Source organism: Trachypithecus francoisi, unplaced genomic scaffold, assembly GCF_009764315.1.
Source record: "Trachypithecus francoisi isolate TF-2019V2 unplaced genomic scaffold, Tfra_2.0 Lachesis_group15, whole genome shotgun sequence".
Classification (NCBI taxonomy): Eukaryota; Metazoa; Chordata; class Mammalia; order Primates; family Cercopithecidae; genus Trachypithecus; species Trachypithecus francoisi.
Window position 1 is genome coordinate 72382940 of NW_022681460.1, and position 18148 is coordinate 72401087.

Consider the following 18148-nt stretch of genomic DNA (forward strand, 5'->3'; position numbering starts at 1 on the left):
CATTGCTTTTGTTGTTTTAGTCATGAAGTCTTTGCCCATGCCTATGTCCTAAATGGTTTTGCCTAGGTTTTCTTCTAGGCTTTTTATGGTTTTAGGTCTGATGTTTAAGTCTTTAATCCATCTTGAGTTAATTTTTGTATAAGGTGTAATGAAGTGGTCCAGTGTCAGTTTTCTGCATATGGCTAGTCAGTTTTTCCCGACACTATAAAACAGGGAATCTTTTATCTATTGATTGTTTTTGTCAGGTTTGTCAAAGATCAGATGGTTGTAGATGTGTGGTGTTATTTCTGATGACTCTGTTCTGTTCCATTGGTCTATATATCTGTTTTGGTACCAGTACCATGCAGTTTTGGTTACTGTAGCCTTGCAGTACAGTTTAAAGTCAGGTAGTGTAATGCCTCCAGCTTTGTTCTTTTTGCTTAGGATTGCCTTGGCTATACAGGCTCTTTTTTGGTTCCATATGAAATTTAAAGTCGTTTTTTCTAATTCTGTGAAGAAAGTCAATGGTAGCTTGATGGGGATAGCATTGAATCTATAAATTACTTTGGGCAGTATGGCCATTTTCACAATATTGATTCTTCCTACCCATGAGCATGGAACGTTTTTCCATTTGTTTGTGTCCTCTCTGATTTCCTTGAGCAGTGATTTGTAGTTCACCTTGAAGAGGTCCTTCAGATCCCTTGTAAGTTGTATTCCTAGGCATTTTATTCTCTTTGTCTCTACTGTGAATCAGAGTTCACTGATGTGTTGGCTGTTTGTCTATTATTGGTATATAGTAATGCTTGTGATTTTTGCACATTGTTTTTGTATCCTGAGACTTTGCTGAAGTTGCTTATCAGATAACATGCCAGTTAGAATGAAAATCATTAAAAACTCAGAAAACAACATATGCTGGAGAGGACGTGGAAAAATAGGAATGCTTTTACACTGTTGATGGGAGTGTAAATTAGTTCAACCGTTGTGGAAGACAGTGCGGCAGTTCCTCAAGGATCTAGAACCAGAAATAACATTTGACCCAGCAATCCCATTACTGGGTATATACCCAAAGAATTATAAATCATTCTACTCTAAAGACACATGCACATATATGTTTATTGCAGCACTATTCACAATAGCAAAGACTTGAAACCAACCCAAATGGCCATTAGCAATAGACTGGATTAAGAAAATGTGGCACATATACACCATGGAATACTATGCAGCCATAAAAAAGGATGAGTTCGTGTCCTTTGTAGGGACATGGATGAAGCTGGAAACCATCCTTCTCAGCAAACTAACACAGGAACAGAAAACTAAACATTGCATGTTCTCACTCATAAGTGGGAGTTGAAAAATGAGAACACATGGACACAGGGAGGGGTGGGGACTAGCGGGAGAGGGATAGCATTAGGAGAAATACCTAATATAGATGACGGGTTGATGGGTGCAGCAAACCACCGTGGGATGTGTATACCTGTGTAACAAACCTGCATGTTCTGCACATGTATCCCAAAACTTAAAAGTATAATAAAAAAATAAATAAAGCAATTGCCATCTTGTTCTGTTAGGTTTTGAAGGAAGGTATGAATTGAAAATACCCAACTCAGTTTTTATTTATGTAGAGAGAAAAATACCAGATTTTCTCAAACATGGCAGCACTCTATAAACCCTCCTTAGGAATATGACTTGAAAAAGAAGGCAGTCCATCAAGAACTAAATAAAAATAAAAGTTCAGGGATGGATAAGTTACAGTGAATATCAAATTCATTTAAAGATAGAATTAAGACAACATCTGGAAAAATAAAGTTGCAGAGCAATTGCAAATGTTCTCATTGCTAGTAAGCTGAAAGTAATAGAAGTAATGGAAATTGAGAGGCAGGGGGTAAAGGTAGGTGGAGGTGTATGATGCTAATTAACTTCATCTTTCAGAGCTACTAAACTGTCTAAACCCAAACATGTAGTGAGCTCCTTACACCTCTCTTAATCTTTTTACGTAATGCTTATAGGCCTTTTAAAAAGCACGTCTTTTAGGGAAGAAAGCAATAGAGATTCCCTTCAGTTTATTTTTCTTAAATTCCAGTAACATTGAAAAATTTGAAATTGTATGAAGCAGACATGGTGTGATCCCATAATTATAAAATTATTTCTGTCTACGCTTTCTGCGTCTTCGTTTCTTCAGCCGTGAGACGGTTATTTCTGCCAGCATTGCTGTGAGGACTACACGTATTTACCTGCAAAGTACTTAGGACAGTGCCTGGCTCACGGTCAGTTGCTCACATTTGGGCAGCTGCACTTGGGCGCTGCTGGCACACGAGGTAAGTTAGTTTGGCCTGTTGCAGCGTCCTAGCATCTGTCGCGTTCCTCATGTGTGATCGGGCTCAGGCAGCCCATTCTGGCGGCGACTTGAGCTAGCAGGCCCCGCTGCGGACTCCGGGCCGGCTCGGGTCTACCTGCGCCAGCGCTGTACCTGGGCGACCTTGGCTTTGCCCCCACCAATGACCCGGCCTGCCGGTCGTGCGGGTGCCGCTCCGCTCCCCCCGCCTCGGCTGCAGACCCCCAGCTCCCCGGCGGGGCCTCCTCCAGCCACGTGACGCCCCCGCCAGGGGCCCCAGCGCCCTCCTCCCGGCCGTGCAGTTCTGGCTCCCGAGCCCCGCCTGCGCGCGGCCTCCTCGGCTCAGCCATCCTCTTGGCTGCCGCGGGCGGCAAAGCCCACGGCATCTGCCATTTGTCATTCAGCCCGTCGGTACCGCCCCGAGCCTTGATTTAGACACGGCTGGGGCGTGCTCTGGCCTCAGTCTCCGGGCGGGTGCTGGACGGACGGACGGGGCAGCCGCGCTCACAGCCCAGCTGCGCGGGGCCTTGGCGCGCGGGGTGCTTCCCCGGGTCGCCGTCATGGCTGCAGAGGCGGCACGCCCCAGCAGCCTCGCCTGAGCTCCGGGGGTCGTTGCCCCGCAGGGTAGGTGTCTGGGTACTCGCGGCCGCGGCGGGCGGGCTGGGGGCAGCTGTGGCCGTGCATTGCCGCGCTGCGAGGACGGCGCTGGGTTCGCGGCCGCAAGGAGGGTGTGCCTTTGCCGCGCCGCCTACGTGCAGGTCCGGGCTCCACGGGGCCGGGTGCGGGATCCCGCAGATCGTCACCCGCAACCCAGGCCGCCCCACCGCGAGTGCCGCCGGTCCCCCGGACACCGCTGCCAGAGGCGTTTGTGCCTATCTGGTATGCGGTCCATAGACCCGATTCTTACAGCCTGGCGCTCTAACCTCGCCAACGGGCCAGGAAAAAAACAACAAGGAAAAGAAGAAAAAGTCTGTTCAAAGTAATAATGGGACTAGACAGTAACTGTTTGTGCTTTCGTCTCTTATGAAAAATATGATTATTTTGATGCTTTAGTATTACAGACTGTATCAGACATACTCTTAAAAGTATTTAAAAACGTGGGGTCCTAAAAATTTCCTAGATCGGGACAGCTGATAATGCAACTTCGGTTAGTCTCCGCATCCAACTTTCAGGGCGGAGTGGGGATTTCTACCTTTTACTGAATATACTCCTGTAATTTTGAATATTTTTTCCTCATCAAATATGTTACTTTCATGTTTTAGGAAACCAATAAAAATCAAAAATAGAAACACCCAGCTTAGGTCCTCCTTCTTCCAGGAATCCTCCTCTAACCCCTCCCAGGCAGGATCGAAGGCCCCTCCTGGGTGCTTTCTGGGGCCTCACTGAGGTCCTGGTCCCCTAAGTCCTCCCCCGCAGCCCCTCCGCATATTAACCCACGGGTCGCGCTGGGCCCAGAGATTGCTTACTTAGCACATGGTAAGTGATTAATACTGTTTAATGACCGAGGGAAAAGATAAAATGTTCTCTGATGTTTCACGCTTTTCGCTCTGAAGTTAAATAGTGGTAAATTTATATGCACTTAGATAAGAACATTTAACAGTTAAGGATCTGGAAAAGTTGACGACGTCCGTTGTCCGTGTTTCCTGATCCAGCAGTTGCACGCCTGGGTATTCATCCTTAACAACAATGTTTTTCAGAATTTGAAGTCCATTTTAGTGGGTCGTAAAGTCATTTAAGTGGATGATCAGAATTTGTAAAACAGAGACAGAGAATAGAACGTCAGTGTCTCTCAGGTCATGGGGTGTTCGCTTTATGAATCTCTCCTCCTCTCCTCAGTTTCATACATACACAAATGTGTGTCATGATGTAAAACGTCATTCCTTAGTATGAGTCATGGACAAAAAAGTTTGAAAGCCACTGCCCTAGATAAATTTTAATACATGTTCACAAGCAGACGTGTACAAGAAGGTTGACTGTAATAGCAGAAAACTGGAAGCCACCTTCATGCCCACCTGAAGGAGAAAGATAAATTATACACCAGTCATAAAAAGAGCACACTGTACAGTGGCCAATGAAATATTTTTGTGTTTCAACACAAATGCCTTTCAGTGTTGAACCAAAAAAAAAAAAAAAAGTTGCCAGAGAGTGTTGTGTGATATCATCTATGTAAAATTCAGAACCTGATGGAGCAAAGCTATTGTTTAGGGATGCATATATAGGCATTAAAAGTAGTAAAGAAAAAAGGTCAAGCTAATGGTCACCTCCTGGTGGGGAGGAGAGGGTCTGGGGCTCAGAGATGCTGGAAATGCTTTATCGCCTGACCTGTGCAATGGTTACATGGGTTTTTGCTTTGTAACTCTTTGTTAAATGATACACACTAGGTTTGAATGTCACATTTCTCCCCAAATATGTTAAAATATGGGTGTCACAAACTGAAGAAGCCTGAGTCTAGGGCTCTACGTCTGTTATTGTTATTGCCTGGCTTCTTTTTAGAAAAAAAAAAAAAAATCTTGCTCAGGGAGGAGCACCTAGGGAACTTATCAATAATGTTTTATTTCATAAATTCTATGGTGGACATATCAGTATTTATTAAATTATTCTTTATTCTTATAACTTAATTTATAACATTTCAAAAAGCATTTAGGAGAAAATGTCATTTGGGGTGTTTGCTTTCCCAAAAGTCACATTTACATATTTTGTACACAACTGGAATATTTTATATAGTAATTTTACTAAAATCAAATTTTGTTATGAAAAATGAAATACTAAAAAGTATATAAAAATCACAGAACTTTACAGACTTTCAGTGTTTTAAAATGCTAACATGTTATATTTACCGCAATAATTTCTGTTCCTCAGTTCTTTTAGGCCACATTTTTAGTGCTCAGTAGCCACATATTACTTTTATATTTTATTATGTGATATATTTTACATTATAATATATTATAGAACAGAATATTCCCATCATTGCAGAAATTTTTCTTGGAAAACATTCCGGATACAAATATTTGTTATAGACTTGCAGATATTAAACTATAGACATTAATCTGTATGCTTTTGTCTTAAGATACTCTACTATTAATGAAATGTATTCTGAATATTTTTCTAAGAATTAAGTTTATGTTTTGTCCACATTTTGTTCTTTAATTTACCTCAGACATGTATATGTTTAGATGTATATATTTTATGTTATGAGATCAAGCTTAATTCATTTTCAGATTCCCATGTGAAAAGGTAATTGTTCCAATATCAGTGATTAGCAGTGCCGCTTCTGTCACATACAGTACCCAAATATGCTTGGGCTTATTTCCAGGCTGTTAATCCTGGTTTGTTTATTTGTCATCTGAAAATACTGCTGATTTTCATTTACTGTTGTTTTCTATGTAGTATATTATTCAGTTCTAAGAATTTAAAATTTTTTCATTGTGATATTTTTTCTTCCCCTAACAGATTTGTAGAAAGTAGTCTAGTGCCAATGTGGAAGGTTTTGTGAGTTATCCTTTTGTTACTGATTTCTAATTTGCCCTATAGTCAGCATACATGTCAAGGCCACTAATTCTTTGAAATTCGAGAATTGCTTTATGGTTTTCACTGCTCCTTGTATCATCAAGAATAATCTGTAGTCACAGACTTTTGAGGCAAGGTATGTAGGTGTGTGTATATACATAATGTATATACATACACACTTTATATATAGATTATATGTATAATCTCACTGTAGAATTTATATAAAAATTAAATATATTTGTATAATTTATATATATAAATAAAATCTCCTGTCTCTAAGGTTTATGTTTCATCAATTCAGGAAAATTTTGTCTTTTATCTCTTTATTTTCACCTGTTTTTGTCATATTCTTTCCTTTAGGAGCTATGATTAGACTTCTGTTAGACTTCCTCACTCTGTCACCCACATCTTTTAAGGTACATTTAATGTATTTAATATATTTTTTATCCATGTTGAATTCTACATACATTTTTTAGTTCTATAATTTATGTACAACAAAAAAGGCCTGTAGCTTGATGAAATTTACATATGTGTATACCTTTGTGATTACTACCCAGATAAACATATAAAACATTTTCATTCCTTCTGCCCCTTCCTATCAATGGAGCCACTCACTTCCCCCAGTCAACTACTGTCCTGATTTCTATGATCATGGATTATTTTCAAGTGTTTTTTAAAACTTCATATAAATGGAGTCATAGAGTTTATTCTTTTGTTCACATTGTATTCATCCATGTTGCATGTATAAGTATTTTTGTTTGTTTTTTATTTTCGCTTTATATCAAGGGTTGGCAAACTGTGGCCTGTGGGCCAATTCCAACCCACTGCATATTTTTGTTTATAAAATTTTATTGGGCTGGCTCCTGTCTATAATCTGTGGCTCCTGTCTATGTTCCATGGCTCCTGTCTATAATCCCAGCCACTCAAGAGGCTGAGGCAGGAGAATCTCTTGAGCTCAAGAGTTTGAGCTTACAATGAACTGTGATCATGCCACTGTACTGCAACCTGGGTGACAGTGAGATGACCCCATCTTAAAAAAGAAAAATTACTGGAACATAGTTATGCCCATTTGGCAGAGTTGAGCAGTTATTACAGAGGCCATATGGCCCACAAAGTCTAAACTATTTACCAAGTGGCCATTTACAGGAAAAAATTTATTGACCCCTCTTCTATAGTATTACATTATGTGGATCTATAATATGAGCAATTTACTTATTCATTTTCTTGTTGGGCCATTAAGAATTAAATTGTGAAGAATGTTCTTCCAACTTCCATTGGTAGACATACATCTCTCAGCTATATACCAAGGAGTTGAATTGATGGTCTTTGGTAGGTTGGTTGCATTTCCATAAACACTAATAATGTTGAACATCTTAAAATATCTTAATCAGCCATTTAGATTTCCTTTGTGACCTGCCTATTGAAATATTTTGCCCATTTAAAAAAAAAATAGGTTATCTTTTTGTTAATGATTTTTAGTTCCTAATATAATCTGGATAGGCAATCTTTGTTGGGTACATGTTTGCAAGTATTTCCTACCCTGAAATTTGCCTGTTTATTCTCTTTTTTTTTTGAGGCGGAGTCTCGCTCTGTCGCCCGGACTGGAGTGCAGTGGCCGGATCTCAGCTCACTGCAAGCTCCGCCTCCCGGGTTTACGCCATTCTCCTGCCTCAGCCTCCCGAGTAGCTGGGACTACAGGCGCCCGCCACCTCGCCCGGCTAGTTTTTTTTGTATTTTTAGTAGAGACGGGGTTTCACTGTGTTAGCCAGGATGGTCTCGATCTCCTGACCTCGTGATCCGCCCGTCTCGGCCTCCCAAAGTGCTGGGATTACAGGCTTGAGCCACCGCGCCCAGCTGTTTATTCTCTTAATAGTACCTTTTGATGAGCAGAATTATTCCTTTGAAGTTTGGTTTATCAGGATTTGGGAGTGGGTAAAAAGGGGAAGGGAGTGGAAATTAGTGCTTTTTTGCATCCTACCTATAAAATTTTCTTCCTACCCTCAAATTTGCCCACTCTCAAGGTTTTGAAGACATTTGCCTTTGTTTTCCTCCAGAAACTTTACAGTTTTAGCTGTTGGGTCTGTGATTATCACCAGTTGATTTTCGTGTATGGTGTGAGGTGGGGATCAAGATTTCTTTTCTTTTTTTTTCTTTTTTTCTTTTTTTTTTTTAGGACGGAGTCTCACTCTGTTACCCAGGCTGGAGTGCAGTGGTGTGATCTCAGCTCACTGCAAGCTCTGCCTCCCGGGTTCATGCCATTCTCAGCCTCCTGAGTAGCTGGGACTACAGGTGCCCACATTAACCATGCCCAACTAATTTTTTGTATGTTTAGTAGAGACAGGGTTTCACCGTGTGAGCCAGGATGATCTCAATCTTCTGACCTCGTGATCCGCCCGCCTCAGGCTCCCAAAGTGCTGGAATTACAGGTGTGAGCTACTGTGCCCAACCTCAAGATTTATTTTCTATATGGACATTCATCTACTCTACACATTTACTGAAAAAAAACAGCACCTTTCTTTTCCCATTGAATTGCATGGGGACTTTGTTGATAAATGAATGGTCATATATTTGGGTCTATTTCTGGACTCTATTCTGTTCCACTTGGACTAATTATCCATTCTTGCATCAGTACCATACTTTTTTAATTACTGTAGTTTATGGTAAGTCTTGATATGGTATTGTAAACCATCCAGTTTTGTTCTTTTAAACAAATGTTTTGATTATTTAAGTGCTTTATATTTCCATATAAATTTTCAAATGTGCTTGTCAATGTCCATTAAAAAAAAAAAGGTCTACCAGATTTTTGACTGGGATTGCATTGACTCTACAGAGCAACTTTGGGAAAGTGAACATTTTAACAGAATTGAGTCTCTCCCTTCATTGAATAAATTCTTCTACAGTTACTTTCAACATGTTCTGTATATTCAGTGTATAGGACTTACACATTATTCAATTTATTTCTAGACATTTAATGATTTTTGATGCTGTTGCAGGTGGTGGCGTTTTGTTTTTTCACCCACCAGTTTTATTTTCCAAACATCTTGCCTAGTGTATGGAAACAAAATTTATTTTTATATATTGATCTTGTATTTTGTACCCTTGCTAAATTCACTTATAGTTCTGGTAGTATGCAGATTTTTTTTTTTTTTTTTTTTTTAATGTGCTGTCATGCCATCTGGAAAAAAAAAACGGTTTAAATATGCCTTTACAATTCTATTATCTTTTTCTCCTTTTCTTGCCTGATTGCACTGGCTGGGACCTCTAGAACAATATTTAACAGAAGTATTAACAATGTATATCCTTGCTTTTTCATCATCTTAAGGGGAGAATGCATCTATATTTCACTATTAAGGGTGATGTTTATTGTACTTTTTTTGGTAGATGTTCTTTACCAGATTGAGGAAATTTTCTCCGTTTCTAGTTAACTGAGAATTGCTTTCACAAATGAGTATTGAATTTTCATGTTCATTTTATTCTGAAATAATTTTAAATTTACAAGAATTGCAAAGATAGTGCAGTGTTTTTGTATACCCTTCACCAACTTCCTCTCATGTTAACATCTTACATAACCCTTGTAAAGTACCAAAGTTAAGAAATTAACATTAACACAATAGTACTGGCCGGGCGCGGTGGCTCAAGCCTGTAATCCCAGCACTTTGGGAGGCCGAGACGGGCAGATCACGAGGTCAGGAGATCGAGACCATCCTGGCTAATACGGTGAAACCCTGTCTCTACTTAAAAATACAAAAAACTAGCCGGGCGACGAGGCGGGCGCCTGTAGTCCCAGCTACTCGGGAGGCTGAGGCAGGAGAATGGCATAAACCTGGGAGGCGGAGCTTGCAGTGAGCTGAGATCCGGCCACTGCACTCCAGCCTGGGTGGCAGAGCAAGACTCCGTCTCAAAAAAAAAAAAAAAAAAACAAAAAAAAAAACACAATAGTATTAATGAAACTATACACTTTGTTCGTATTACTACTGTTTTCCCTCTAATATTCTTTTTTTAATTTCAGGATCCAACCCTTATACCACATGGTGTTTAGTTTTTATGTCTCCCTCGTTTACTCCGATCTGTGACAGTTTCTCAGTCTTTCGTATCTTGTCACTTTTGAAGAGTACTGGTATGTGTTTTGTAAAATGCATCTCAGTTTGGATTTATGCGATGTTTTCTGACAATTAGACTGAAGTTATGGATTTTGAGAGAAGAATATTGCAGAGCCGTTGTGCCCTTCTCATTGTATCACATATGGCAGCATATGGTAATCACATCGACTGATGATAACTTTGATCACATGGCCAGATGGTGTCTGGCAGAGTTTCTTATTGTAATGTTCCTTTTTCCCCCTTTCCATAGTCTATTTGTTAGGAGAAAGTCCACAGTCAAGGGAAGGGAAGGTATCAAATAATTTGTGGACATATGTTAAAACTACCACAGTGATTAATAAATATTTTGAGGTAGTACAGATATTCTATTTCTCTTTAAAATTTTGTCCAGTAATTTCAGTGTTCAGTGGATCTTGCCTGCAACACTTATTATTGTGGTATTCTAATGGTGATTTTCCATTTTCTTCCTTTTTTTACATTTATTAATAGGAATTCTTCTCTAAGAAAGATTGGTCCTGGGCCGGGCGCGGTGGCTCAAGCCTGTAATCCCAGCACTTTGGGAGGCCGAGACGGGCGGATCACGAGGTCAGGAGATCGAGATCATCCTGGCTAACACGGTGAAACCCCGTCTCTACTGAAAAATACAAAAAAACTAGCCGGGCGAGGTGGCGGGCGCCTGTAGTCCCAGCTACTCCGGAGGCTGAGGCAGGAGAATGGTGTAAACCCGGGAGGTGGAGCTTGCAGTGAGCTGAGATCGGCCACTGCACTCCAGCCTGGGTGACAGAGCAAGACTCCGTCTCAAAAAAAAAAAAAAAAAAGAAAGGTTGGTCCCTTTTCTCCCATGGGTTTATTATTCAGTCAGATATTTATATCCATGTATATTGATGGATATTTATTTTAGTCTTTGAGCTATTATCTAATATCATTTTTATATTGCTTAAATTGTTCCAGCTTTGACATTGGGATTTTTTCAAGTTGGCTCTTTTGTCCTTTTGAAATGTCGCCATTAAAAATTTTTATTTTTTATAATTTCCTTACTATGAGATGCTCCAGGCTCATTTAGTATTTTCACTTCCTCAACCTTAGAATCAGCCATTTCTCCAAAATGTCTTGATTCCTTTTACTGGAGGATGGTATTAGAAACCAAGATCTGTGTGCTATGTGTCCTTGCTGCTACTGAGATGTTACTGTTTCTTGGCCCTCTGTGAACAGAGCTAGGAGTTATTTGTACGTATACTCAATTTTTAATTTTGTCAAATGTTTTTTCTGCATCTATTGAGATTATGACTTTTCTTAGTTTGATGACATGAAGAATTACAAATATCTGACATTTTAAAGGATGTTTTTCCAGTATTCCTTAGAACTTTGCAAGTATTAAAAGGTTTGTTTTAGAATGTCTAGCTCTCCATATTGCCTGAACAAATCTTCCTAAGATAACTCTCATGATTTTGATATGTCATAGGGCAGAAACCTTCTTTTGTTTTTCTGCTGAATTGTTTGGCTATTTTGGACATTTCCCATTCTATATGAGTTTTAGTACCTGTTTATGAAGTTTCTTGAAAAGTCCTATTGGGATTTTTATAGAAATGGCTTTGAATTTATAGATCAATATGAGAAGAATGGGCATATTTGCAATATTCAGTTTTTTCATTTGTCATGTCCTTTTTGTGTCCTTCAATGATGTGATATAAACAAAGGACTTGTACATTTTTTTTTACATTTATTTCTAAATCCTGATGATTTTTGTTGCTACTGTGAATAGGTTCTCTTAGTTTCCTATTTTCTAACCAGCTAGTTATTACTTCATAAATAATATTATATTTCCATTTACATAAATACATAATTTGCAAGAAATTATTTTTTTCTTTTCCTTCTGATCTTCATATCTCTTATTCTTTTGTTTTTGTCTGATTTCACTGGCTAGGACCCCCAGTGCAATGAAGAATAGTGGTACTGATCATGGACATTCTTATTTTGTTCCTGACTTACATGAGAATACTTCTGTAGCACTGAAGCTTAGTGTGATGTTGTTGCTGGATATTTAAAGTTCTCTTCTTCTAGTTCTCTAAGAGTTTTATATCATGAATCGTATTGGATTTATTAAGTGTTTTTTTCTGAATCTATTGGACTGTGAAGCCAGATTGCTTGCATTCAATTCCTACTTCTGCTGCTCTGCTGCTATGTAGTGTAATCTTGGGCAGTTACTTCTCTGTATCTCAATTTTCTCATCTTTAAATTTAGGTAAAACTGTCTACTCTATAAGGTTGTTGAGAGGATTAAATGAGTTAATCCATAATATGGGGTAAGAATTGTGCTTATCCCTAGGAAGTACTCATTTTTTTTCTTCATTTCTTAGTGTTAAGTTATTTTAATTTAAATTATTGTAATAAGCAAATTAATTACTAAATCATCTTGCACTCTTAAGTAACCTTACACAATTTGTTTACATAATTTGGATTTAATTTACTGTTTTAATTTTTTCATGTAATATTCATGAGTCATAAAGTGACTGTTCTTTTGCTATAGCAAAGGACATAAGGAATGATGGATTCCTAGAACAACATTACACAAGAGCTTAGCAACTGAGGTGGCAACATTCCTAACTTTCTGGAGTGATTTATATCTGAGTCTTTTGATAAGCTGGAGACAGAGGTAGCTTTTGCATGATCAAATTCTGAACTTGGCATATATTGTGGAAAATCGTCACTAAACAAAAAGGAAAAGTGATTCTAGCTTTTCTATGTGTTTCACATTGCATCATTAATACATTGTATTATTTGCATATGGAGATTTCCGTATGTGGAATATTTGGAAAGATTCATTCACCAGTGATGTACTGAGCACTTTCTTTGTGCCAGGCAATGTGTTTTGTTGGCTTGGGGGCATATCTTTGCTCTTGAGGAACTTAGGGGTCAATTAGGATCAATCTTGAAGTTGAAGACAGGCCTATTTGTATCATTCAGGGAAACTCAATGATCATTTTTTTTAATTAATACAATTGAACTTTCTCTTCCATTTGCATTCTGAAACACAGGAAAAAAATTTGAACTTTCTAATATCTTTCCTTCCTGTTTCTTTCACTCCCCTCAGCACCTTGGTTTAGGCCCTTGTCACCCTATGCTATTTTTCCCTGTATTGACTTCTTCCCTTCCTATCATTGTAATGACCACTGGGATCAGTTCCCTGAAAAAAGTCCTTTAGTGGCATCCCAATACTTACTTCTTAGCATGACAATGGTCCTTTTTTGCCTGTTCCTAACTTACTTTGCTGACCTTCTTCTCTGATTTCTCAGAACTAATCCAGTGATACAAGTGGTCCTAACCACTCATCAGCCCCTAAAGGATTCACTCTCTTGCTTTTGCAGCTGTGTTCTTATTTGTGCCATTTCCTCTGCCTTAAATGTTTTCTCCCCAACTAATTTTCAACCATTTTTTTTCAAGCTCTGTTCAGAGAATACCCACTCTACAACCCTACTAGCTACATAGAAACCCTATAATTTATAATCTATAGCCCGTGTTAAATTCTTACCTTTTGTCACCAATCTTTATATCTAAATTTCCAGATGGTCAGGTTCTTAGATAGGGTTCAAGTGGCTGACATGATACTTTGCATACAAAGAGCTATTGCCAAATAGCTACCACTACTAAGTACCTACTATCATTGTGCTACAATTTTGCAAAGTAAGTATTATTATCTCTCTTAAATTGTGAAGAAACTTAGTATCAAAGAGATTAGGAAACTTGCCTAACACCATGTAGTTAGTAAGTGGCAAAACAGGTTTGTCTGATTCAGGTATCTTGCTCTTTCTTCTATGCCATACTGCCTTTGTGTTAAAAATAAAGAAATAGTTAAAATCGTGAACAGAAGCATTTATGGTAAAACATACACTGAAAATGACATACACAGTGAAAACTTTGCTTTCATTGCCATTATACTATAGAATCTTCACTTTGGTGACCATGAGAGTTGCTATGGACTAACTGGTGTACTCCTACTTTCTTTGGACTTTCCTTCTAAGTTTTTGTTGATACTAATGAATAAGATTTGAATATTCTAATTTTGGCTTATTTGGGGGTAAGAAAAAAAGTAAAGTTTAGTCACACTTTGCTTGGTGTTTGTTTTAAGTAGAAAATTTTGCATTTGCCTAATAACCTTTGCTGGGCAATGAATAAGGTAAAAAGAGTCTACTTATCTTTCATAAAGTACTTTTTCTCTGCTTCTGTTGAGGCATGAAATACTTGGGGAAGAAAAACATATGAAGTCTGCCATTCTTTATAGCTTGATGAGTTTATATACACACACACACACACACACACATCCACACACCTGTGTAATCACAACCAAGAACAAGATAGACAATATTACATCCATCGAGGAGAAAATTCTCTCATCTACCTCCTGTCCAACACCTCTCCTGTGGATCACACTCTTCTGATGTCCATCACTGTAGATTAGTTTTGTCTATTCCTTCCCCTCCTCCCCCCGCCCCGAGATGGTATCTCACTCTGCCACCCAGGCTAGAGTGTGGTTGCATGATGACAGGATGACAGTTCACAGCAGCCTCAACCTCCCAGGCTCAAGCGATCCTCCCACCTGAGCCTCCCTGTTTTGTCTATTATTGAATTTTAAGTATAACCAAATAGGATGTACTCTTTTGTGTCTGCCTTTAATTCAGCATAAATTTTTGAGAGTTATCTGTGCTGATGCATCTATCAATAGGTGGTTCTTTTTGTATTTTTTCTGAGTAGGAATCCATTACCACAGTTTGTTTATCCATTCAGTTAATAGCTATGTGGGTGTGTTCTAGTTTGGGTTCTTACAAATAGACCTGCTGTGAATACTCATTCACAAGTCTTTTGGTGGACATTTGCAGTATTTCACCAAGGAACAAATCTGAAACTAGAATTGTTAGGCCATAGGGGAGCCAAACAGTTTACAAAATTGAATGCGTATGTGTACACTTTTGCTAGCAATAGAGTTGTAGTTGTAGTGCACATTTTCATCAGCACCTGATATTGTTAGTCTTTTTCACTTTAAGCCCTCTGGTGGGTTTGAGGTGATATCTCCTGGCTTCATGGTCTCATGGTTTTCATGTGCATTTCCTTGATGATTTCATGACTTTTCTGTTTATCTTTTAATGCTGTCTTGTGGTGTTTTAATGAAATCCAGTTTATCAGTTTTTTAATAGTTTGGTTTTTGTCCTATTTAAGAAATCTTTGTCTATCCCTCAATCAAGAAGATATCCATTTTTCTTTTTACATTTAGATCTGTGACCCATTCCATCATCTATCTCAAATTAATTTCTGTATGATGTGAGATAAGGGTCAAGGTTAATTTTTTTCAGGATCGAAATTTAATTGCTCTGGAATCTTTTGAGGAATTTTTCTTTCCCTCCATTGAATTGCATGGTGCCCTTGTTGAAAATCAAATGCCTGAGTATGTGCGTCTGTTTCTGAACTCTAAGGTCTGTGTCCTTGTTCTGTTTGTCTACCTCATGATCGAAGATGGCTAGCCAAGTTCTAGCTATAATGTCTGTATTTCAGTCAGCAAAAAAAAAAAAAAAAAAAAAGGAATAAATAAGAATCTGCTCCTGCTTCAGGACAATAACCAGAATTTGCACATGACATTTGTGCCTATATCTTGTCAGTAACATGACAACCTTTATCTTCAAGGGACATTGAGAAATGTTTTTATTCTGGGGAATCATGTGCCCATATAAATTCGGAGATTATATTACAAAGAAAAAAGGGAAGAATGAATATTAGAGAAAACTGGCAGTCTTTGCCATACTTTCTGTTTACGAGCACTTTGTAGGTGCTTAATAAACATTCATTTGATTCAATTTCATCTACTTCTCATTGAAGCCTTCTTGGTCAACTTTTGCTTGTAATCATGCATGCAGACATTGCAGCTCTGTGATAGGACTCTCCCAGATCCACCTAATAAGAAGCGTGCCCTGTAGTAATGGGGTCAGCTACTTCCTAGTGAGAGAAATATCCAGACCTTGTTAAAGTTCTCTCAAATCACCCAGTGTTTCTTCTTTATGTGTCACTATTGTGATCATAGCAGTTTGGAGAAAATGAGACCCTAAATCAAGAAAATTTAAAGGACAATGTGGCTCAGCAGGTCTCAAAATAGAGTGAACAATGGTGGGAGGGTGACCAGGTTAAACAGTTTTTGGTTTTGGTTAACTCCTGACCATCCTTTATCCTTGATATTTTTGGAAAAAAGATTAGAGGTCTAGATTTCAGTTCTTCTCTTTGCTTTAATTTTATGGCTGGCCACCATTAATATAGCCAGTAATGTAGGTATTTTATGGAAATACTTATTATTACTTGGCTTTGAAACAAGAGCCTGTTTTATAATTAAGATTTGAGCCCATCTAGTGTTAAATTTTCTTTTCTCTTTCATCCCTGGAAAATATATTATGAAATTTATAGAAAGGGTGATCTTCTTCCTTTAGTCTTCAGGCAAAAAAAACTTTATATTTCAGATTTGAAACATTTTATATAAGCATATATATCATAACAGTGTTTGAATTTTAAGCGGTATGAGTATCTTATGACAGTATAGCTTTTAAAGATATTTAACTTAGAAAACATTCATAAATTTATTCAACAAATATTTATAGGAGGTAAACATAATTTCAAACTTTGACCAAAGTGGTTCACACATAAATACAAAGTATAGAAATATGTTTAAATTATGTAGTTTAGAGTCATGTTTCCTTGGCTTAACTTACTCCTCAAATTAGTTTAACATTTATCCCCTTTCCCAAAGCAAAGCAAAAAAAAAACCCCAAAACCGTAACAACAAAAAAGCAAAAGCCAAAAATTATGCATCATTTATTGAATGATATGAAAAGGTAGCTCAATACATGCATACAAATATCTGTATAATACTGAAATTTAAGTTTTTTGTTAATTAACTTTAAGGATAAATTGAAAGGGACCCTGCTTTACTGTGAGTATTTTCTGTGTTGACCACTTGTTGTGAATCATTTTATTTAATTGTTCCAACAACCTAAGAATAGATAGTTTTATCTCCTTTGTACAAATGAGAAAATTTTGGCTGAGAAAGAATGAAGCCTTTCCCAATATCAGACACTTAATAAGTAATACAGCAAGCATCTGACCTCTGATCACTTGGATTCTGAGCACAGGAGGCCTGTTCTTTTGTGATGGTTCTGTCTAATTGTTTCTTAATTGTTCCCATTAGATGATGACAAGATAGGGACATCACTCTGAGAGATGTGACATAGTCCAATTACCTCCATGAGGTCAGAAAATCTGAAATTAATGCAAATTTACTATGAGCAAACACATCAGAAACTGACATGTATTATAATGAGACTTTATAATGAGAATTTTAATTGGATTAGAGCCCTACTCTTAAGGCATCATTTAACCTTAATTACCTCCCTGATGGTTCTATCTCCAAATACAGTCACATTAGGGGTTGGGTTTTCAACATTTGATTTTTGAGGACACATTTGAATCTGTAACAGTGGATTTTCCAGAAACGCAAGCAGGAATAAAATGTTGGGACCGAATACGAGCTGCTCCAGTGGTCACACTGCTGTCTCTCATCATCTTCCATATATTTTTTTTTTTTGTGAATAATAGTAGTAGTTATAATGTCATTAGTTTCATTTCATTCCTACTTGAGGTTTCAAGAGCTAGTGTGAAGTAGGGCTGCCTTGTTAAATCTGTCTGCACTTCTGTGGAGTGTAAAATCAGTGTCATACACTTTAATGGTAATACCTTGTCACATTCAGAGATGTTTAAAACTGCAATCTAGAAAATTGCTTTTAAACAGCAGGGGAAAGATGTTCATATTCTCAGAGGACATGATGTGGAACATGTGGACATCCCATGCACTGTGAGGTTTTAAAATTTACAATATATAGGAAAATTCCTCATTTTTCTGATACCTTTCTGAGATTATCAAAATAATACAGATCCAAATCTAGTCTTTCCCACATTGTAAGTTATAAATTTCACCAGTATACTTTAGGGAGTCCCTGGTCCATAACAATTTTGAAATTCTTCACCAGATTCCAGGAAGGCTGGGGAGTAAATTGCTTCTTGATTAGGCCCTGATTAGGCCCTTCTTGTTCATCATTTTCAGAATTACTGGCCCTGCGCACTAAGCAGTTCTTTTCTTTTCTTTTTTTTTTTTTTTCCTTAGCCACATATGAAGTGGACATTTGAGAATCTGCCCTAGTTGG

The 18148-nt window shown here is 38.0% G+C and overlaps 1 protein-coding gene across 21 annotated transcripts in view; it reads left to right on the forward strand.

Moving 5' to 3' along the window:
* The window catches only part of PLAGL1 (PLAG1 like zinc finger 1), a 119657-nt gene that overhangs the window by 49148 nt on the left and 52361 nt on the right, over positions 1–18148 (forward strand). For 17 of the 21 annotated variants that reach the window (XM_033235181.1, XM_033235179.1, XM_033235182.1 and 14 more), the window contains exon 1: positions 2305–2935. The exons of 3 other annotated variants lie outside the window; for them this stretch is intronic. The gene's annotated coding sequence lies outside the window, so the exon portion shown is untranslated. Of the gene's footprint in view, positions 1–2304; positions 2936–6212; positions 6235–18148 lie in introns of those variants that run through there. One more of the 21 variants, XM_033235175.1, reaches the window with a different exon arrangement.